Genomic DNA, 22828 nt, shown 5'->3' with positions numbered 1-22828 from the left:
ATTCCTGGGCCCAGTTCACCCATGGATGGGGCATCGGGTTACACATCTCAAGGCTTTCTTTGCAGAGAGAAGACTAGCAACTTTTTTTTTCCCCTTTTTCTTAATATATGCTAATCAAAGCTGAGAGTCTGCAGAAAATATCTGTTTGCAAAAGGCTCCACTGCTATTGCCTTGGCTTCCCCTCTCTCTCCCAGTTCTTCTTCTCACGTCCACCTCTGGGTGACTATTAATCCAGCAATTGGAGCTTGGGGGGAAGTGGTAGTGGGGGAAGGGAGAGGGTAACAGAGGTCTGGCCTGTATGCATAGAAAGTATCAGGATGGAAGCAGTTGAAAAACACTTGGCAAAAATAAGGGGTGATCTAATGTTTAATAGTAATAATACATTTTTAAAATTGCTATTATTATTCAAATCTTGGGTTTAAAAAAAAAGTTCTGCTCTCAGACCTCCCTCTCCCAAGTGATCTGCCATGGTTGATGTATTCTGTTCACCTCCCTGTCTCAGAACCCCCACTGAGAGAGCAGAATGCTCAGCCGGGCTGTCATGTGTTTTGTATGCTGCTGGATGTGTGTGATTGAGCCTACTGAGGCCATAATTTACTGATTTGCTAGGGTCCTGGTAGGCCTCTTTTAGGAGCAGAATACCTCCCCATTAACCCTGTAGACACTGGCATATGTCTGATTCATATTTATAGTCTGTTAAAAAGCGTGCTTCTTTGATGCCCTAAAAATAACAGCCGATAAGGAGTCCGAGGACCTACCTCGGCTGTTTCCCTACCTGTATGACCTTTTAAATAACTTCATTTTTCTTCATCTGTAAAATGAGGGGGTTAGACCAAATGGGCCTCTAAGGTCCCTCCTAGCTCAAAACTAATGAGTAAATGAATATTCATGTAGCCCTTCGAAGATTTACGAAACTATTTCATACGTTATCTCATTTGGTCCCTACAACAATGCTAAAAAGTAAGTATTATAGGCATTATGTCCCTCATTTTACAGATTAGACTACTGAGGTTCAGAAGGGTGGCCACTTACCCATAGTATACGTTGGAAGCAGGTCTTAAGCCCTGGTCTCTACTGACCCCAAAGTTGAGGCTCGTCCCACTGCAGGACTTACTAGAGTGTAGGGGGTCAACTCCAAAACATAGATCATACCATCAATCCATCATCAAGCATTTATTAAGTGCCTACTGTATGCCAGATTCTGTCAAAATAAAGCAAACATTCCCTAATCTCAAGGAGCTTACATGTTGTAACATGTACATATATATTACATATATAAACATTTATATAGAACAAATACAAGATAAATGCAGGGTAGTCTGGGAAGAGGACCCTAGCAGTTGGGGAGAATTGGGAAAGGCTATTTGAGTTTCATCTTGAAGGAAGAGAGAGATTTTGTTAGATAGAGGTGAAGAGGGAGTATATATTTTAGGCATGGGGAATAGGCAGTGCAGATACCCAGGCAGAATGACCTTCCCTTCCATTCCCAACCCTGGGTTATTGTCGCCCAGAGGGCCTCAGTTTGGCATTGCACAAGCTAGGGAGGGGAGTTGGGAGAGAAAGGAGCTGGCAGAGAAGTAATTAATGTACTGTTTTCTGATTAATAGGAAAAGACTTTACCAAACGCTGTGAGTGAGAGAGGAAAACTCTTCAGGTAAGAAAATTGTTACTTTTTTTAATTTAAAAAAAAAGGCTTTAATCTCTCCAGATATAGAAAGAAAGCCAAAGAAATTACTAACGTTGTGGGATGGTTTTAGAGGGCCTGCCTCAGCTTATCCTGTCCCAGATTCCACTGTTTCTATCTTCCCAAAGTTCCTAATTCGAATGTCCTTCACTTAGAATAGTCCACAGTGTGATTACCCAAAAGCCTCCTCCCTCCAGCCTTTAGACCAAAAGATTTCTTAGTCCATTCATGTCTCTCCCAGAGCCCGGACAGAGACACCATCTCCTCAGTAAATCCTAGCACGTTTCTCATAGTGTGCAGAGGATAATGAGTTTGGATGGCAGTTCGAAATAAATAAATGAGAGCCCGACCATAAGAAGCTATCCATCATGTGCACCCATGAAAGGGAACCTTGGATAAACTTGCAAAGGTCTTAAAATTTTAAAGGGAGATTCTGAATTCTGAAAAGGGGGTATGATTGACTCTGCTGGGATCCATGAAGCCTTGTTTGCTTTCCCTCCTGCTGGTACCACTGCTCCAGATTGCTGCCTGGCTCCTCAGCCCTGAGCTCTCGATTTCCTGGCTGGGGCCCTGAAGACTTGGGGGAGGTGGGGAAGTGGGGTTGGCCAGTTGTGTGATTGTTAAAAAAAAAAAAAAAGCCTAGGGGAGAGTGGGGAGCCAGCTCTTGAAAAGGTTGATGCCTGGTCTTTTGCTAGCTTTTAGCTACCTTTCACAAATGCTGCTTTGGGGTTGTTCATCTGTTTAGACCCAAAGGTGTGTGGCTTCTATTGGGGTGCTTTGGCAGTCCATTGCATCGAGTGTTTTGTCATTGTTTTGGTCGGGGGCTGTTGGAGGGTTTTTGAAGTGGTTATTCTTCTCTTCTCACCACCTTCCTCTTCCTCCCTAACTTCAGTTTCTGATCCTCTTGAGTCCAGTGCTGGAGATCTGGCATACCCCAAACTTGAGGGGGTAGTGTTGGAAGATATTAGGGAGGGAAGCAAGAAGTCAACAAAAGATATCGCACTGCTGTTGCTGCTCCCTCCCAAAAGGAAGTGAAGGGCCTGCAACTTAGCTCACAGTGCCATGGGGAGACAGTTCTGGGATTGGACAAATCTATAGTGTAAAGAGGTGAATGGTCGAAATTGAATTGCAGTTGTTTTCCATCTCAATTTTAGGAGAGGAATTGTAGTGTCATAGAATCTCAGGGATCATAGAAATAATTATATCCTACGCTTAGAGCTGAAGGGAACTTAGAGAACACATTCTAATTCTCTCATTTTACAGAGAAGGAAACTGAGACCCAGAGAGGTTAAGTCACTTGCCCAAGGGCACACAGTGTCACTCTTTCTCCATAACCTTCCAACCAGGGCAAGGAGAGGAACTTTTTAAAATATCCCCATTGTCTTCTGGGAAATGCCACAGAGCGCTCTGAGATTGCTCTGTTATGTTAGCAGTAATAGCCTGCTTTTAGCATTGTCGTCTTTGCCAATGCTTTGAAGGTATATTGTAGGTAAATTCCAGCACAGCCTTATAAAGGCAGTCCATGCATCTCCCTATTCTTGGGAAGAGTACTACCCTGAACTCCTAGGGGTCCAGGGAGTGTCCTGGGCAGGCCAAACCTAGCCCTGGCCCTGAGGCAAGCGAGGCCCTTGTTTTGCTGATGGCTGGCTGGATGCCTGCCTGCCTGAGCCTCTCACAGCAGCATCAGATTAAAAGCTCTGCGCTGCATTCTGACCAAACCAAAGCTTTCATTGTGAGTCACTCTCTCCCCCCCAACCTCATTCTAAGTAAGTTTATTGGAGGGGGAGGGGAAGCAGAATGACCGAGGCCCAGGAGTTACACTTATGGAGTGAGGGTCCACACGTGGATTTGGCGGTTCAGTATTAGTTTGTAAAAGGGCCCACTGGGGTCCTCCATGAGGAGAATATTAATCGTGCCCTCTCAGGGTTGGCCTTCTCTTAAAAACTCTGCTTTCTGGATTGGGCCCCGGTACTTGCTTTGGTGAATCAAATGCTGAATTTTCCTCTTATCTTAACAGCTGACCTACCTCTCTTATTTACTGACCAGTAACTCATGTGACCCCAGAAACAAGAGTATTGATAATTCAGTATTTCTTTGGTTCATAGTCCTAGATTTAGAGTTGGAAAGGACCTTAGAAGCCATGTAGTCTAACCTTCTGAAACTTAGGACCCAAGAAATTAAGTGACTTGCACAGGTTCATACAGCTAGTGATAAGGGAAGGATTTGAACCCAGGTCTCCTGAATTAAGGGTGGGTAGGTGGTACAGTGAATAGAGTGCCAGGCCTAGAGTCAAGAAGACGTGAGTTCAGGGGCAGCTGGGTGCCGCAGTGGATAGAGCATTGGCCCTGGATTCAGGAGGACCTGAGTTCAAATTCGGCCTCAGACACATAACACTTACTAGCTGTGTGACCCTGGGCAAGCCACTTAACCCCATTCCCTAATCCCCCCGGCAAAAAAGAAGACAACGACCTGAGTTCAAATCCAGTCTCAGACACTTACTGACTGTGCAACCCTGGGCAAGTCACTTTACCTTAGTTTCCTCATCTGCAAATAAGCTAGAGAAGGAAACTGCAAACCACTCCAGTATCTTTGCCAAGAAAACCCAAATGGGGTCACAAAGAGTCTGACTTGACTGAATACCTCCAGAATCAAAGCCAGCATTTTTTCCCATATAGAGTACTTTTAAGATTTATAAAATGCACAAAAAACTTTGCAATATTACCCTCACACAACATCATGGTAAGAGGAAACCCTCTTTGTAATCCTTATTTATCTCTGCTTTACACATCCAGAAGACTCTAAGGCAAGGAAAGCTAATGCAACATGTTCCAACATAAGAGTCCTAGATTTGCACTCATTAGACTTCATCATTATTCTATATATACAAATTGTCTCCCCAAACAGAGTGTAAACGCTCTGAGAGCAGGCACTCACTCTGTCTCCAAAGCCTATCACAGTGCCTAGCAGTGGTAAAGATTTAACAAATAGGTGCTAATTGCAGATTGACTGATTCCTAACACCTTTCACAGTGCCTTACAAAAAGAATAGCCATTTTGTAAATGTTTGATAAATGGATGAAGAATTTTAGTGTCCTGAGAATAGCACTGGACTGAAAGTCTGGAAACCTAGGTTTGAATTACGACTTTTACGGCAACTAACTGAATGACCCGTGGGCAAGTTACTTCAGCTCTGGCCTCTAACTGAGATCCTTTCCAGCACCCAGCCTTTTCTAGCACTTCTTAAACTTTTTCCACTCATGACCCCTTCAACTCTTTTAAACCCTCCAGGTGGGCCTCAGACCACATGATTATTTCCTATACAGCTCTACCTGTGCTTTTGTTTCTTCGCCTGATCGGTACTTTACCGATGGCCCCCTTCACTGGTGTTGTATCCAGTCCGTGGTGCTCTTCAACCTTATCCAGCTGAAACTTATTGGTGCAGCGGTCAGTGGGAGCAAAGGTGGTAGACAGCGCCCTGCAGGTTCTTTTTCTGCCGAGTCTGCAAACCGAGAAGGTTTGGGAAACTCTGATTTGGTGACTGCCATGGTAGGTGGAACCATGGTAGGTTTCAACATAACAGCCTAGAATGTTTCTTCTTCCTTCATGTGGCTAATTTGCTGAGTGGAACTTGAGCAGTAGGATGAAGGAAGCACAGAACCGAACAGTTTGGGTATGTTGTATGCAGCGTATTACTAAAGGGGTGGTTAGTGAACATCCAGAATAGGAAGCAGTGATCAAGGAGACCCAGCATGGCTTTATGAAGAGTAGTTCTTAGACTAATCTTTTTTCTCTCTTTGATCAGTTGTAAGACTTCTGTAAATGTAGTTTGCCTAGACTTTATAGCTAAGCATTTGACAGAGGTTTTTCTGCTGTTCTTGTGGATAAGATGGGGAGATGTGGGCTAGATGAGAGTGTAGATTCATAACTGGTTGAATGACTGAACCCAAAGTATAGTTATTAATCAGTATTTGGGGAAAGGTGTGATAAACTAGAGTCTGCCCAAAGGAGGGGGGCCAGGATGCTGACAAAGGCCTCAAGAATATGTTATTTAAAGATTGGCTGAAGGAACTGGAGATATTCAAACCAGAGAAGAAAGGACTCAGGGAAGTGAGGGCATATGAAGGAACGTGCTGTGAAAGAGGCTTGTTCTACGAGGACCCAAAAGACAGAATATACGGAAAAACTTCCTGACAGTAGGACTGTCTGTAAGTGAAATGGGCTGCTTCAGGTGGTAGTGGGTCCCATCTCATTGGAAAGTTTCAAGTAGAGATTGGATGACCACTTGTCAAGGGTATTGTGAAGGGATTCCTGTTCAGTTAGAGGTTGGACTCCATGGCCTGTCTAATTCAGAGGCTCTGTCAAAGTCTCATCCAGTTTCTTGGGTAGAATCTGGCCATTCTCTTTTTTCCTCCTGTGATTCAATTCATGATAAGTATGCAGAACTAAGTGTTGTGTGTGTGTTGGAGGGAGGTGGGGAGCAGAAGACCTGAGGTGCTTATCTTGAGGCTTGGGAAGGGAGGAAGGCAAGGAAGCCTTCCTAGAGGAGATTGAGTTGGCCTTTGACTGGGTAGGAAATGGAGGGGTAGGGAAGACTTTTCAGTCACAGGAAAGAACATGGGAACTTTCTCCTTGTAAGATCATGGCTCTAGGCCAGAAGGGACCTCGTAGACATTTACCTCATTTTGCAGAGAAGAAACCGAGGCCCAGGGGTTACAGTGGCTTGTCTATGGTTGCACAAGTGGTAAACCTCAAAAGTAAGATTTGAACCTAATTCTTCAGACTACAAAGTGTACCTTCCACACTGGTTTTCCAGTTGTCTGTGGCCTAGCTGCTTCCCCACTCCTGTAGTCTGTATTGTGCTTTTGACTTGGCACTTGGTCATAATCAATATGGAACAGTGGCTGGGGGAGGGGGGGCACGGTGTAAGCAAAATAAAGCCAGATTTGGATTTGGAATCAGGAGACCTAAGTTATTTGGCACAAATAACTGATTTTGTAAACTTTGGTAAGCAGTGGAACCTCCTTGGGCCTTTCTTTCCTTACCTACAAAACCAGGGGGTTAGCCTGAATGTTCTCAAAGATTCTTTCCTATGAAACATTCATGTTGGGTTTCAGATGTATCTGACTCTTCGTGATGCCATTTGGGATTTCTTGGCAAAGATACTAGGGGGGTTTGCCATTTTCTTCTCTAGCTCATTTTACAGATGAGGAAACTGAGGCAAACAGGGTGAAGTGACTTGCCCAGGATCACGCAGTTAGTCAGTGTCTGAGTCAGATTTGAACTCAGCAAAAGGAATCTTTCCTGACTCCAGGCCCAGCACCACCTAGCTGCTCTGTAGCATTCTATGGCTTCTTTAAGTCCTCTGTGTGATTACATCTGTGTGGGAACTATGTCCACTGAGGCAGATTGCACCTTGTCTGTAATTAATAGTCTGAGTGGTTCAACAATTGACTACTAGGTGTCAAAGGCAGTATTTGAACTCAGGTCTTTCTAAGGTCAATACTCTATCCATCCCACAACATAGATTCTCATGTCATTGCCACATAGTATGAATGATATTTATTATTTTATGTTTGGTTCTTTTTTATGCCTTGTGTAAACTCCTTGAGGACAGGTCTCTTATTTCTTTGACTCCCCCATTTCCCTGTCTAACACATTTCTGGGTACATTTGGATATGGAGAGGGAGGAGGTCCCTACCTGTGATTTCATTGGCCTAGGGAACCTCCTGCTTTGGAAAATCTCTTTGGGGACCATGGATGTGTAATTTGTGGTCTGAGAGAATTTCTAGGAGCACCGAGATTGAATGGCTTACCATTAGCCACACAGGTTGTGTTTGTCCTTTGTTCTCGGAAGAGGACCATGACATCTGGGAGGTGATGCCCATGACATGCAAGTGAATTGGATTTGAGTGAGGGATGGGCTGTGCAAGGTCATCAGCCTCACTTTCTCCTCCAGAGCCATACGGGTCCAGTGTCCAGATATTCATCAGGACGACTCGAGATGTCCACCATTAACCACACAGCTGATATGGCAAGATATAAGATTTAAATCTTGGTCTTTCTGATTCTAAAATGCCGCAGCCCTTTGCATACTACATAAGCCCTGCTGCCTCTCATATAGAGGGCACCTTAAGTAGCAAACACTTGTTGAATGAATGAATGAATGGAATAGAGATTTGATTCAACCTCCAATTAATTGATGCTCAGATATGAAGGGGGACGAGGAGGAGAGCCAAGGTTCCTTGTGGTGCTAAAGGTAGCATTTAGTTAATATAACCCCTCTGTTAGGCAGACCTCCCCCCATGTCGTTATTATCAACACTATGCAGATAGGAGAAACTGAGGCAAAAAGCTTGGACCTGTCTTCTGTCAGGCAGGTGTTCAGTTTCTCCTCAGATTTCAGTGATTTCTAGAGTCACCTTTCATTTTCTTTCTTTTCACCTCAATTATTCCCCAGGGCCAGAAGGAGTTAATAAGCAACCCCAAGTGCATAACTTACTACCAGAGAAGGAACTTAGGCTCAGAAAATAGAGCTCATTATTCCCCATGTGTGTGACTGGGAGGGTGGCTGTACCTTTTCTCGGGTAATGCTGCCCAGAGGACCACAAAGGAACATTTGAATCTCATGGTTGGGCCCCCTTTTCTTCACTGGAGGGAAAATAGGCCATTATTCTTGACATGCCCAGTGCCCACTAGCCCCTGGTTGTCAACTTCAGCAGAAAAGGAGGCCCCCCAGTTTCCAGGAGGATTTCCTAGTGGCAATTCTGAAACATATTAGCATATTTTGCATTAAAAAAGAACCTAGAAAATGAATTAAATGAATGGCCCGTGGTGCTTCAGAAAGGGTCCTTCTGAAGGCCGGTAATTGTCCGGGTTTTGAAATTCCCAGTTAATGCCTGAAATTTATGAAGCACTGTAGCAGCCTGCCTTAATCAGGAGACATTGTAATAGCGTGTGCATATTTTAAGGACCATGATATCCTGTTACCATCTGAGCGATACCTGGAGACTTGCTCAAGAGAACCCTGCCCTAGTTTTTGTAGCAAAGCTTGCAGTTCGTTTTCTGCCCCCAGTACGTGATTCCAGCTGAGATTTTTTTCCCATCTTACTTTCAAAACCCTCTTTCATGAGAGGAACAGGGTGGGAGGGCTGGGGGAGGGGCTCCTGAACAATCAATTAAGGCCTAGTGTAAGACAGGAGGCAAAATACAATGTACATCAACCCCGAATTCAACAGCTCTTCTGTTAAAGTGTACTGTGAGTGGAGATCAGATCCTTGAATGGAGTCTCAGTTGATAATAGAGTTGGAGCCTGGGCAGTGTTCTTCAAGGTGGCAGTGCCCAGACCTGCTTGGAGGAAGTATGGTCTGTCAGCAGGGTGAGTGTGTCTACAGTGGTGGCAGCCGAGGTCCAGGGCAGCATCTGGGGGATGCAGGGGTGTGTGAGGCTGGTGATTGGAAGGGAAGGACTGAGCACATGCTGAGGGGGCCGACTTAGAGTGGGCTGCCTGCACAGACCCAGGAGAAGGGAGAGATGCTTTGTTTGAGCTGTTGGCCTAAAAAGTGGGCAAATGAGCACCGAAAGCCCGAGAAAACTGGCTCACAACCACAGTTGGGGGCTTCAGGTGTGGTTAGGGTTTTCTGATTTCTTGCTTGAAGCCATCCAAAATGAAAGTCAGCAGGAGCCTTCTCACAGTTTCATTCAAAAAATGTCCCATCCACCACCCCCCTTCTCCAGTTAACATGATCTGAGTCTGCACAGATATAAATAAAAATGACAGAACTGCTAAATAAAGATAGATCCCCTGGGTGAGCCCTGATGGAACTGAAAGTACCCAGGAGACAGCAGGAATGATTGACAGAAGGAGCTGGTACTTCCTTCCCTTCCCCCCACCTGCTGTCTCCTGTGACCCATCGCTTGCAATGGTTCTGACTCAGCCCAGTAACTACAGTGGGGATGATTTTAGTCAGGGCACAGGAAATGCTGTCAAATGAAGGTACAAAGAGCCCCCCTCACAGGCCACCCTTAAGCTAACTTGGTGAAACTCTGGCCTTATGTGGTATAAATGACTCAGTTTGTCACTCTGTAGGAGCAGAGGGTAAGTAGAGGGGAGCACAGCCAACTGTCACTCAGAAATGGGGGGCTTAGGGAAAAACCCTCTATGTGATTCATTGTACATCGGAAGGATATACCCAGCCAGGCTGGGGATGGAAAAGTTAAACAGTCATTAGATGTTGAGGAATTGTTGTTGGGCATTGACAAAGAAGAAATAGTAAGCAGGAAAATGAGAGGGTACCAGGGTACCTCTGTTTTGGAAGCCTTTCCTGATTCTCTCCTACCCTTCTCAAATCACCTTGTATTTATTTTTTTATATTCTGCATGTATTTATTACATGTTGTTTCCCCCATTAGAATGTAAACTTTTTGAGGGCAGGTACTATTTCATTTGCTTCTGTATCCCCAGCACCTAGCATGGTGCCTGAAACATAGTGGGTACTTAATAAATGCTTGCTGACTGATTGGAGAAACAGTCAAACCCTTTGAGCATGTTGGGAGAGACTGGATCTGGATTATGAAGGGGCAATTTGGAGTCTTTTAGAGGAAAAAAAAAAACCTGGAAACCGAATGGGGAGAGAACTCAGAATGAACTAAACAGCCTTCAAAACATTGAAATAACACCCTGGGAAAGCATTAAAAACAAAAACCAAGAGAGGAGAAGAAGAGAATGGGGAAGAGTGTTGCAGGGCATGGCTAGTTGCTATACAAGCCAAAGGAATGGGCTCTTCAAAACGGGCTACCCAAGTCAAAGAAACTGAGTCAGTGCTGAGTGCCCAGAGCGAAGGAGAAGCTGGTTGGGACTTTAGTGAGGAGACTCTAGGGCAGGGGTGGGGAACCTGGGGTCTCGAGGCTGCCTGCTGTAGGGACTTGGGCTGAGTCACTGGCTCACATGGCAGTGAGACCTGGACTGAGGGCGAAAAGGCCCCTAAACCTCTGGGGACCTGGGAAGTTAACAGAAAATACTCAATTTGGGCCTGGGTTTGGAAAAAAGGAGAATAAACAGTCATTGCAGTGTTTGGGGCGAGAGCTGGAGCCAGTGCCTTTTTTTTTTTTTTTTTAACCTGTGTTTGATTGAGTGCCAGGAGATCATTTATCAGGATCTCACCTGGCTATGGGTAATGTGTAGCCTGAGATGCCCTCACATTGTTGGATAAGGATGATGTTTCCTTGCATGGCCGTGCACTGTGGATGGGTTGTGCTTTAGTGAACTAACTGGGTGAGGGAGAAGGGCCACCCAGAAGGAGAGAAGGAAGAGGCCAGGGACCCCAGAGGCACAAGCCTGTGAAGGAGAAATTATCCCCTCCCGATCTTCTTTAATCTCGTCCTTAGGAGTGACTCTTCAGACCAGCTGGGAAGCCTGATGTCTCTGAAGGCGGTCTGTTTCATCACAAATGTCTGCCCTGTCTTTGTAGGGACAGCATGGAATAGTGGATAGAGCAGCTAGCCTTGGAGTTAGCCAGGAAGCCCTGGGTTTGCATCTGACCTCTGACACCAGCACTGGGATGAAGACTAGAGCTGTGATTTCATTGGTATATGGAATTCTCAGATGAGGAAACTACCGAAACAGATCTGCAGCTTATAGTCCTATATTTGCCTAGGGTACTGAGAGGTTAAGTAATACTAGTTAACATTTCTGTAGCTCTTCAAGGTTTGTATTACAAAGCGCTTTACAAATATTGTCTCCTTTGGGAGGTAGGTGCTATTATTGCTCCCATTTTACAGGTGAGGAATCTGAGGCAGGAAAAGGTCAAATGACCTGCCCAAGATCACAAAGCTAGTAAGTGTCTGAGGCCAGATTTGAGCTGCGGTCTTCCTGGCTCTATCCATTGAACTATCTCGCTGCCTCATAAGTGACTTTCCCAAGGTCACACAGCCAGTATGTATCCTACAAAGGCAAGACTTGAACCTAGGCCTTCCTGATTCTGAGGCTGAACCCTGGACAAATCACTTAATGACTTCGAGCTTCAGTTTTCTAATCTGTAAAATGGAGATATCGGGAGCACTCGTACCTGCCTTCCAGGGTTGTCAAGAGGATCAAATGAGATGGTATTTGTTAAGTGATCTGTATATCTTTTTCTTTTCTTTTTTTTTTTTTTTTTAACACAACTGGGGTTAAGTGACTTGCCCAGAGTCACACAGCTAGTAAGTGTCAGGTGTTTGGTCTGAGGCTGGATTTGAACTCAGGTCCTCCTGACTTCAGGGCCAGTGCTCTATCCACTGTGCCACCAAGCTGAGCCCCTGATCTGTGTATCTTAAGTAGCTCTATATAAATGAAAACCACTGTCTTTATCATTGTTATTGTTGTCATTTACCTTCTCTTCCTTTAAAGAGATCACATAAAGGACCAAGGCTATACAAAAACATAATTAGGAGGAAATTAAGTCTGGCTCCTCTTGGGTAGGATCCCTCAGGGTCCTAGCAGGGGAACCTTGTGATGTATATATTTATGTATTTATAGATCTACAACCTACTTAAGATAGTGACTTTCTGAAAGAAGGAAGGAAAGAAAGAGAAGTTCATTAAAATATTGATTGGCCAGTAGTTCATAGACTACATATATAGACCTTTGGAACTGGAAGAGGTCTTAGAAGTCATCTGATCCAGGGCTGAACCTATTTAGTTTGGATCCAGGAGCCAGGCCCCAAATTGAGGAGCTAGTTGGATTTTTTCCAGCCTCCAAGGAAAGAGAAAAAAGGCAGCAAATGACCTGAGCCAGAGGTTCTGGGCTCCAGTCACTGAGGATCTACAGTATCATCCTGAGTGATCAATTGTTTGGGAAAGCTGAGGAAGGGAGCTAAGTCCACCTGGCTAGTGTAGGGCACTCCCTTGAGGGGAAGTCCTGCTGGCCAGCGGCATCTGGACCCAGGACACCTGGCTTCAAGAGCAGAAGTCAGAGGCCTTGATTTCAAATCCTTTCCTTTCTGCCTGGCCTTGGGCCTCTCTATGCCTCACTGTCCAATTTTATGAAATTAGGCGTTGCACCAGATGACTGTGTGAGATATAGATCATCTTCCAACTCTAAATTTTCATTTGGCATTTAAAGCTCTTCAATAACCCCTTCCTACATTTCCTGTTTTCTTACACTTTACTCCCCCTCGAGAATTATGATCCAGCCATACTGACTTCCCTGCTGCTGTGGTTGTTCAGTCGTGTCTGACTCTTCATGACCACATTTGGGGTTTTCTTGTCGAACATACTGGAGGGGTTTGCTATTTCCTTCCCCAGCTCCTCTTACAGATGAGGAAACTGAGGCAAACAGGGTTAAGTGACTTGCCCAAGGTCATATAGCTGGTAAGTATCTGAGAATGGGATCTGAACTCGGATCTTCCTGAGCCCAGCCCTCTATCCGCTGTACCACCTAACTGCCCTCCTTATCGTGCCTTCTCCTATGCCTTTATCCTGGCTGTCCCCCATGCCTGCAATGAATTCCCTCTCTCATCATCTCTACTTCTTACTACCTTCAAGAACTGGCCACCTGTTTTAGGAAGCCTTAAAAAACATGTGCAAAGATGGTCTAAGTATAATCAAATCAGCTAAGTAGCAACTGAACTCGGAACCAGCACCTAGTCTGCTGACTCTGCAGGAGGCACCATCTTCTTTGGGTCTGTGGCCCGGCCTCCCAAGTTTACATAGTACTTCAGGGAGGGTAAAAAGAATGAGGACGGTCACAGAACAAAAAGCAAGGCGTGCAAAATAATCAGATAGATACAGTTTGAAAATAAGGAAGGGGTTACAGAATCATAAGGGATCAGAGGAGGATTCATCAGGAGGAAGAGGTGAGTTTTGAGTCAAGTTTTAAGAGTCGAGATGACCAAGGATGGGCCAGGGGGAGAGAGGAAAACCATTTAGTTAAAGGCGACCAACGTTAATCTCACGCTGGTGTGTGCAAGGCATTTTACTGGATCCTGAGGGAACAAGAGGGGCAAAGACAGACAGATCTATGAGTGGGTGTCTCCTGAATGCCTTTCTAGCTAGCAAGGACCTTGGCCATCACGGAATACAACCCCACCATCTTGCAAAATGAGGAAACTGGGACCCAGGGGAATTTGTAGCATGTGAGGAGAGCAGAGGGCCAAGGACTCAACCCACATTTCTAAAGGAAAATGCATCCTACTGAAGCCTTTCATTTTTATATCAGTCATTTCTGCCCCTTCCCTTGCCCCCCTCCATCGAACCCTCCCCTATAATAAAGAAAAACCATTATGCAAAAACACCCAGCGCCTGCCTCTGACAGCGCGCCCTAAGCTGTTTCCTGCACCTCCTCTTTGAGGAGAGGGGTGTGCTTTCAGTGTCTTCCTTCTGGTAGGTATTGTCATTGATTTTTCAGCCACTCTGATTTCATCCTCCTTTTACTGATCTTTTCATTTATGCTGTTGAAATCTGCTTAATCTTGTTCTTTTCATTTTCTTCTCATTCTCTTGCAGTTCATACAGACCTTTCTAGGTTTCTCTGAATTCTTCATTCCTAGGGGTCACTGATAAATCTGGAGCCAGAAGGGCCTACAGAGGCCATCTAGTCCAGGGAGGTTGTGACTTGCCCAAGGTCACACAGGTAGTGAAGGTGGGGTTTGAACCCAGAGCCAGTATTCTTTCCACTGTACGTGTATGTCTGTGTTACTACCTTCAAGAAACTACAGTTTCTTCAGCCATTTGTGAATTTAGGGTTCCTTAACCTGGGGTCTGGGACCTTTTTTTTAAAAAAGCATTTTAATTGATGTATTTCCGTATGATTAGTTTCCTTTGTAATCCTATATATTTTACTATATACATTTAAAAACATTATTCTGAGAACTTATCCATAGGCTTTTACCAGACTGCCAGAAGGGTCTGTGACTTTAAAAAAGGTTTAAGACTCCTCACTCAAATGGATGGGTATATATTTTGCCTACAATTCTTTGTCACAAAGTGTGCTCTAAGCCCACATTTAAAACATAAGAAACCTTTACAAAGAAAGGTGTAGTACTTTAAGGTCTACAAAACATTTTACATATCCTCATGATAACCCCAGTTGTCTGGATCTATACCTGGCCACTGGACCCAGATAGCTCCAGAGGAGAAAGTGAGGCTGGTGATTTTACGCAGCCCTCCCTCACTGAAATACAGTTCACTTGCATGTCGTGACGTCACCCCCGGATGTCCTGGTCCTCTTCAAGAACGAAGGACAAACAACAGCAACAACCCCATAAAGTAGGTGCTGTTATTATCCCCACTTTACAGATGAGTAAACAGAGACATGAAGTGATTTTTGCCCAGGGTCACACAGCTATTGAATGTTAGAGATGAGATATGAACTCAGGTCTTTTTGATTCCAAGTCCAACACTTTATCCAACCCAGCTGCCTAATCTGGGAAGCCCTCCTGGAAGAAGAGAATTTTTAACAGAATCACTAGAAATAAAATCCCAGAGCTCCATAACCCAAATGGGGATGTGACTTCTAGCCCACCTTGGAAGCTCATTTGTGGCGTGGAAAGTTACTGAATGGGATAGTTCTGTTTACAAACCAAAGGGCTAGAAAGCCTCCGGGAAAGAAACAGAGCCGATCTTTTGTGGTTTCCTTGGGAAACTCTGTACTTGGTATGCATTAGGTGGTCACAACTGGTCCCAGTGAATTTTAGCTGAGTTAATTTTGCAAACTCAGGTTTGTTGTTTGTGTGTGTCTGAGAAGAGGGAGATAGATGGGGGCTGGGGTGGAAAATGCGTTTAAGAAATTCTACATAATTGCATATGTATAACCTATGTCTGATTATTTACTGTCGGGGGCAGGGGGGGTGGGGAGGGGAAGGACCTCAAAACTTTAAATAAAAATATTTAAAAATTTAAAAAAAAGAACTTCTACTTTGTTAGAACCTTATTCCCAGGCCTCTCCCCGCCCCAGTACTGCCCAGTAAACAGCCTAATTTCCATCTCTGCTGGAGATGCAGGATGCGCCATTCACACTTGCTAACAGATAATGCTTGTCTTTGTCAGTTCCTAATAGACTTTCTTAGAGTTAAGGCTTGGAGAAAAGGTAATTGACTGCCTCACCTTGGGTAAAATGAAAACACCTGGAGACAGTTCCATTTCAGATTGAGCTCCTCCCACATCCCCATCCCCCAGGATGCAGTAGATAACCCCAGGGCCCCAGTCCAAAGCTAAATGGATTTGGAGGAGAGAAGCCATCGATTAACCTTGTGTCCAGGATACTTATTTCTCATTTTCCAAATGCTCTGAGATGGAAGAAAGCAAAGGGAACATTCTCCAGTAAATAGAAAACGTGTAGGTTGCCATTATCCACAAATCCAACTAAACTTCAGCACAATAGGCTAGAGTCAGAATGACAGAATCCAGGCACACCAGGAGTAGTAGTGCTAGGAACTCTTAAAGCGATAGGGTAGCGAGCCTTCCATCTCGATGACTACAGCTATTTTCCAGTTTGTCCATGTCTCCCTTTGTAATATAGAGTCATTTAGTGTTGCATACTGTGGGTGTGAGGTTTCGTTCCTCTATTTCCTTCTTATTAGAAGGAAACAATATTATAGGCTTATGGATAGAGCTGGAAAAGACCTCGGAAACCATCCAGTCCAGTTGTCTCATTTTATAGATGTGGAAACTGAGGACACTTAAAGGACTTTGCCCAAAATCCCACTGATTATAAGCCAGGCCTCTGAGACCAGAGCCAGTGTTCTTTCCACTGTGGCCAAATCCGTGTTCAGATTCTAGCTCAGGTACTGTGCAGCCCTGGACAAGTCCTGCAATCGCTCTGAACCTCATTTCCCCATCTGTAACATGAGGGGATTGTGCTCAGTGACTTCCAAAGTCCTTCCCAGCTCTACATCTGTGAGCCTGTGACTGTCATGTTGGTGTGTTAGGATGAATCACAGTCACCGGAGGGGTGCTTTTAAGTTACGCTGAGAGCACCTTGGGTATGAAAACATTATTTCAGCCCGGTCTCCTTGGTAATAGGGGGTTGTAATGATAGCTAGCCTGTCAGGGTCCCTTCCAACTCTAACATTTGGTGAATCTATGGTTCTTATCATCAAGGACAGCTGCAACCAAATTCCTGCTCTGTGATCTGAGAACACATTTTAAAAAAATCTATGTCCTTGTGGACCCCAAGCCTGGAAGGCCAGTCCAGAGAAGTATGATTTTGTTTGAGTTTACTTTAAATTCTCAGAGTTGTTAGTTATAATTTGCTGGAGAAGGCTTTTTAAAGGAGAGCTGGCCACCAGTCACGGGACATATTAACCCAGATAAACCCATAAAAAAAAATTGTGTCCTGACCTAAATTCTCCCAGCCAGAGATTTGGGCGGTGGGATTGTTTTTGGTTTTTTGGCGGTAGGGAGTAGAGAGGATAAGGGCTTCTTTTCCCATCCCTTCAGGAATAGTTTTGCAGTTTTTTAAGTAGACCTGAAGGATCAGAAACTTCATAGCAGGCAGCTAGGTAACAGTGAATAAACCTGAGTTCAAATCCCACCTCAGACATTTACTAGTTGGACAAGTCATTACACTAATAACTAATTTATTATGTAGCACTTTACAAATATTAAATCATTTGATAAGACAGCTCTGGGAAGTAGTTGCTATTGTTACCATCACCATTTGATAGATGGGTGACTTGCCCAGGATCCCACAGCTAGTAAGAGGCCATGGCTGGATTTGAACTCCAGTTTTCCTGTCTCCTAAGTACAGTCTGTTGTTGTTGGTTCTTCATTCTAGAAGAGGACCAATGACATCAGGAGGGTGATATTCTGACTTTCAGGTGAATTGGATTTAAGTGAGGCTAAGCTGTGCAAAGTCATCAGCCTCACTTTCTCCTCCAGAGTCATGGGAGTCTTATGGCAAGATATAGGTCAGAATGTCTGGCGATAGCCCAGGAGGCAGTGGGAGACATTGGCCTTTTTAAGCTAAGGTCTTCTTCAAGTCTCAGTTTGTCTGAGGCAGCACCCATTCAGTAGTTAAATTTAGCCTAGCTTAACTCTGTCTGTCTCAGTTTTTCCATCTGGAAAATGGAGATATCACCACAAAATGGTATATCACTACCTACCTGTCAGGATTGTTGTAAGAATAAAATATTTGTAAAGCACTTTGCAAACCTTAATTAAATATAAATACTAGTTATTAATATGATCATAGTATATGTAAGAGCAAACTTTAGTGGTCATCCAGGCCAACTTCATGCTTTTAGAAGAGGAAAACCCTTAGCTGCCCTTGGCTGTCTAGACCTTATAATAGATACAGATTTGGAGTCAGTATCAGAAAGACCTTTTTTAACACTTAGGCCTTTCCAGAAACTAGGCATATACCAATACCGTACACTATATACCAACATAAAGTCAAAATGGGTACATGATTTAGACATAAAGGGTGATATTATAAACAAATTAGGAGAACAAGGAATAGTTTACCTGTCAGATCTATGGAGGAGGGAAGAATTTATGAGCAAACAAGAGATAGAGAACTTTATGAAATACAAAGTGGATAATTTTGATTACATTAAATTAAGAAGGATCTGCCCAAATAAGGCCAATGCAACCAAGATTAGAAGGGAAGCAGAAAGCTGGGAAACAATTTTACAGTCAGTGTCTCTGATAAAGGCCTCATTTCCAAAATATATAGAGAACTGAGTCAAATTTATAAGAATGCAAGTCATTCCCCATTGATAAATGGTCAAAGGATATGAACAGGCAGTTTTCAGATGAAGAAATTAAAGCCATCTATAGTCATATGAAAAAATACTCTAAATCACTATTGATTAGAGAAATGCAAATTAAAACAATACACATCACACCTATCAGATTGGCTAACATGACAAAACAGGAGAATGCTAAATGTTGGAGAAGATGTGGGAAAATTGGAACCGTAATGCATTGTTGGTGGAGTTGTGAACTGATCTAACCGTAGTGGAGATCCATTTGGAACTGTGCCCAAAGGCCTATAAAACTGTGCATACCCTTTGACACCCAGCAATACCATTTCTATGTCTGTATCCCAAAGAGATCATACATATGGGAAGAGGACCCACATGTACAGAAGTATTTATAGCAGCTCTTTTTGTGGTGGCCAAGAATTGGAAATTGAGGAGATGCCCATCAGTTGGAGAATACCTGAACAAATTGTGGTATATGAATGTAATGGAATACTATTGTTCCTATAAGAAAAAGCAAGTGGACTTCAGAAAAACCTGGAAGGATTTGCATGAACTGATGGTGTGTGAAATGAGCAGAACCAGGAGAACTCTGTACATAGTAATAGCAACATTGTGCGATGACCAACTTTGATAGACTTAGCTCTTCTCAGCAATGTAATAATATAAGACAATTCCAAAAGAATCATGATGGAAAGTGTTATCCACATCCAGAGAAAGAACTATGGAGTCTGAATGCGGATTGAAGCATACTATTTTCTCCCTTTTTTTTTCTTTCTTGAGGTTTTCCCTTTTTGTTAATTCTTCTTTAAAACATGACTAATATGGAAATATGCTTAATATGATTGTACATGTATAGCCAATATCAGATTGCATCTTGGGGAGGGGGGAGGGAAAGAAAGGGAAGAAAATTTAAAACTCAAAATCTTATAAAAGTGAATGTTTTAAATAAATATTTAAATAAATTTAAAATTTTAAATAAATATTTAAAATGTGAATGGGCAGCCCTGTGAGGCAGTAAGTCTCACACACACACACACACACACACACACACACACACACACACACACACCCCCTACCTTTCTTATCCAGAATAACTATATTTGAACCAAAGATCAGGCCCCTGTCCCTGGGTGAGTTAATCCATTCAGCTTGGGACTTTTGCCCTGTCCAGCTTCACTGCCCAGTGACTAAAAATTCCCTTAACTCAATGATACCTAACAGGTTCCAGACCGTGTTTCACATCCAACGTTCTAAACATTTCACCACCCTACTCTTACTCTGCCATTCTCTAAAGGAGTACATCTGCTTCTGAACAGCTGTCTCCTCTTTCCACTTCTTGCTTTGGGAGTAGTAATCAAATTAACACTACCATTGCTTCTGGAAAGAGGATGACAGTGGGCTTCCCATGGTTTCACTATTCTTGTGATTCTCCAGACCAAAGTGCCTTTCCTTTGCTACCACTCCCCTGTATATGTTACTTCCCCCTTATAGTATGTAAGGTTTTTGAGGATAGAAACCGTCTCACTTTTGTCTTCATATCTCCAATGCCTAGCACCAGGCTTGGTAGGTGGTAGCAATTTAACAAATGCTATTTCATTCACTCATCTATCCATCCATCCATTCATTCATTCATCACTGGAGGTCTTGGAGCAGTGGCTTGGTGGTGGTGTTTAGTCATTTCAATCATGTCTGACTTTTCATGACCCCATTTTTGGGGTTTTCTTGGCAAAGATACCAAATAGTTTGCCTTTCCTTCTCCAGCCCATTTTACAGATGAAGAAACTGAGGCAAACAGGGTTAAGTGACTTGCCCAGGGTATTACAGCTATTAAGTATTGGAGGCCAGATTTGAACTCAGGGAGATAAGTGAGTCTTCCTCACTTCAGGCCTGGCACTCTATCCGCTGTGCTACCCAGCTGCTCATAGCAAAGTATAGGGGATAGTAAAAGGCATAGGGTAGTAAATTGGACTAGGTGACCTCTAAATTCCCTTCTAATTCCACGACTATTTCATGCTTTTTTTTTTAAAGCAAAGTAAAAAGGCTTTAATGGTTCATTTTAAAAATCAGTATTAATAGCACTAATAAGTTCTTTTTTCATCTTAGAATGCTATGAGAATTCTCTATGTTCATGAAGAGCCATGACTAATTTGTTAATACAATTTGTGAACAGATGATTTAGAACTCATACAAGGACTTTATGGATTAGCTGGGTCAACCCTTTCATTTTCTTTTTTAAAAATTAATATCTTATTGATAACTTTTTTTTTTACATTTTTCACTTAGCAGTGCCATCACCCCATAGAACCCTCCCTCAAAACAAAGAAATACATTTAGGCAAAACAAAAGAGGTATCATTTCTGACTGTGTATACGTTGTTCTTCCCCCACCTATATATAACCCACCACCTCTTTGAGGTGTGTTTCACTGCCATTCATCTGGAATTGAGGTGCTTTTACTGAATTCTGATGTCTTTCTATGCCTTTTTTCTTTATATTATTGTGATCATTTTGTAAATGGTTCTCTTGGCTTTGCTTATGTTACTCGTGATTTTGTTTTTCCTAAGGAACTCAAAGTTCTTCCCACTTCCTGATAAAGTGGTTGAGAAGGATGGAAGGAGAAAGTTACTTGCTTGGAAGAGGGCTTCTTGCCAAGACCACTGTAATTCAATGGATTGGATTGGAGGGGTATTCGGATCTACCTCCTCCCATCCGTCATTAAAATTTCCAACTTGTCAAGTTGGAAGTCATCTGGTTTTCCTTTTGACATTTCTACACTGGGGAAACAATTTCCATATTTCAGGATGGAATGATTTTGATCACTGCAGACTTTTCCTGGGTCTGTTTTGTTCTTATTCTCTCTTTCTTTCCCCTGGACTTTTCTTCAAGTTGAGTAGAGGTCCCAGTGGACATGTAGTGTCCCAGTGAGGCATGGTTGGCAAAGGAAAGAGACAGAGCACTCCTGAGTGAAGAGCAGCCGTGGTGAGAAGTCCGACAGGCGTTCCAGGGACTTTAAGCATCATTCAGGGGAGGAAATAATCAAAGAGGGAAAAGAAATGTAAATATCCTTCAACAGCAAAAATTTCCAACCCATCCTTCCCATGCAGAGGAAGAGGTCTTTGGGGATTCAGGCAAACACTGCCTTAAAAGGCATGAAGTGTGGGCCTTCTCTACTGTCTCCCTCCTCTTTTTTCCTCATCTCTCCCTGTCACAGAAGCAGAAAGTCTTATGCTGGTAATATCTTCCACCCACACAAAAATCCAGTGATATGTTTTCTTCACTATGCATACAGAGGGATACTGCCCATGGATTTGGGCTCCTCAAGGGTTGGGAAGTAGGAAGGATGTATCTTAGAAGAGGATTATTTATTTTACTTAAACCCCATACATTCAATATAATCCTCTCCCTAGATTAATTTTGTTCATAGGAAAGTGGGATGCCTTGGGAAAAGAGGGAAAAGGTGATTAGGCAACTACTATTACTAGTATTATTATTCAGTCAGTCAATAGTAAACAAGCATTTATTTTTTTTATTAATTTATTTTGATTTATCAATAGTCTCTTCCATAAGCTTTTGAGTTTTAAATTTTTCTCCCCCTCCCTCCCCACCTCCCTCCCCAAGATGGTGTGCAGTCTAATATAGGCTATACATATATATTCCTATTAAACATATTTTTACATTAGTGAAATTGTAAGTAAGAATTAGAACCAATAGGAGGAACCACCAGAAAGAGGAAACAAAACACAACAGAAGAAAAAAATAGCACATAGTATGCTTCGATCTGCATTCAAACTCTATAGTTCTTTCTTTGGATGTGGATAGCATTTTCCATCATGAGGCCTTTGGAGATGTCTTAGATCCTTGTATTGCTGAGAAGGGTTAAGTCTATCAATATTAGTCATCACACAGTGTGGCTGTTACTGTGTACAATGTTCTCCTGGTTCTGCTCACTTCACTCAGCATCAGACCATACAAGTCTTTCCAGGTTTTTTTGAAGTCTGCCTGTTCATCATTTCTTATAGCACAATAGTATTCCGTTACATTCATATACCACATCTTGTTCAGCCATTCCCCAATTGATGGGCATCCTCCCAATATCCAATTCTTTGCCACCATGAAAACAACTGCTATAAATATTTTTGTACATGTGGGTCTTTTTTCCCATTTTTATGATCTCTTTAGGATATAGCCCTAGAAGTGGTATTGCTGGGTCAAAGGGTATGCACATTTTTATAGCCCTTTGGGCATAGTTCCAAATTGCTCTCCAAAATGATCGGATCATTTCACAACTCCACCAACAATGCGTTAATGTTCCAATTTTCCCACATGTAAACAAGCATTTATTAAGCATCTACTATGTACAAAGTATTGTACTAAGCACTGGGGACACCAGGAAAGGCAAAAACAATCCCTGCCCTCAAGGAGCTTATATTCTAATGAAGGAGATAAAGTGTAAATAACCAAGTACGT

The 22828-nt window shown here is 43.1% G+C and overlaps 1 protein-coding gene across 1 annotated transcript in view; it reads left to right on the top strand.

The window, feature by feature from the left end:
- ZHX2 (zinc fingers and homeoboxes 2) overlaps nucleotides 1-22828 on the top strand; it is a 200774-nt gene that overhangs the window by 36297 nt on the left and 141649 nt on the right. Inside the window, exon 2 of the mRNA XM_027854067.1 lies at nucleotides 1608-1654. The gene's annotated coding sequence lies outside the window, so the exon portion shown is untranslated. The remainder of the gene's footprint in view (nucleotides 1-1607; nucleotides 1655-22828) is intronic.

The sequence above is a fragment of the Vombatus ursinus genome, unplaced genomic scaffold (assembly GCF_900497805.2).
Source record: "Vombatus ursinus unplaced genomic scaffold, bare-nosed wombat genome assembly UNPS02010284.1, whole genome shotgun sequence".
Lineage (NCBI taxonomy): Eukaryota > Metazoa > Chordata > Mammalia > Diprotodontia > Vombatidae > Vombatus > Vombatus ursinus.
Note: the sequence above shows the minus strand (reverse complement) of the source record. Positions and strands in the feature narration are given on the sequence as shown.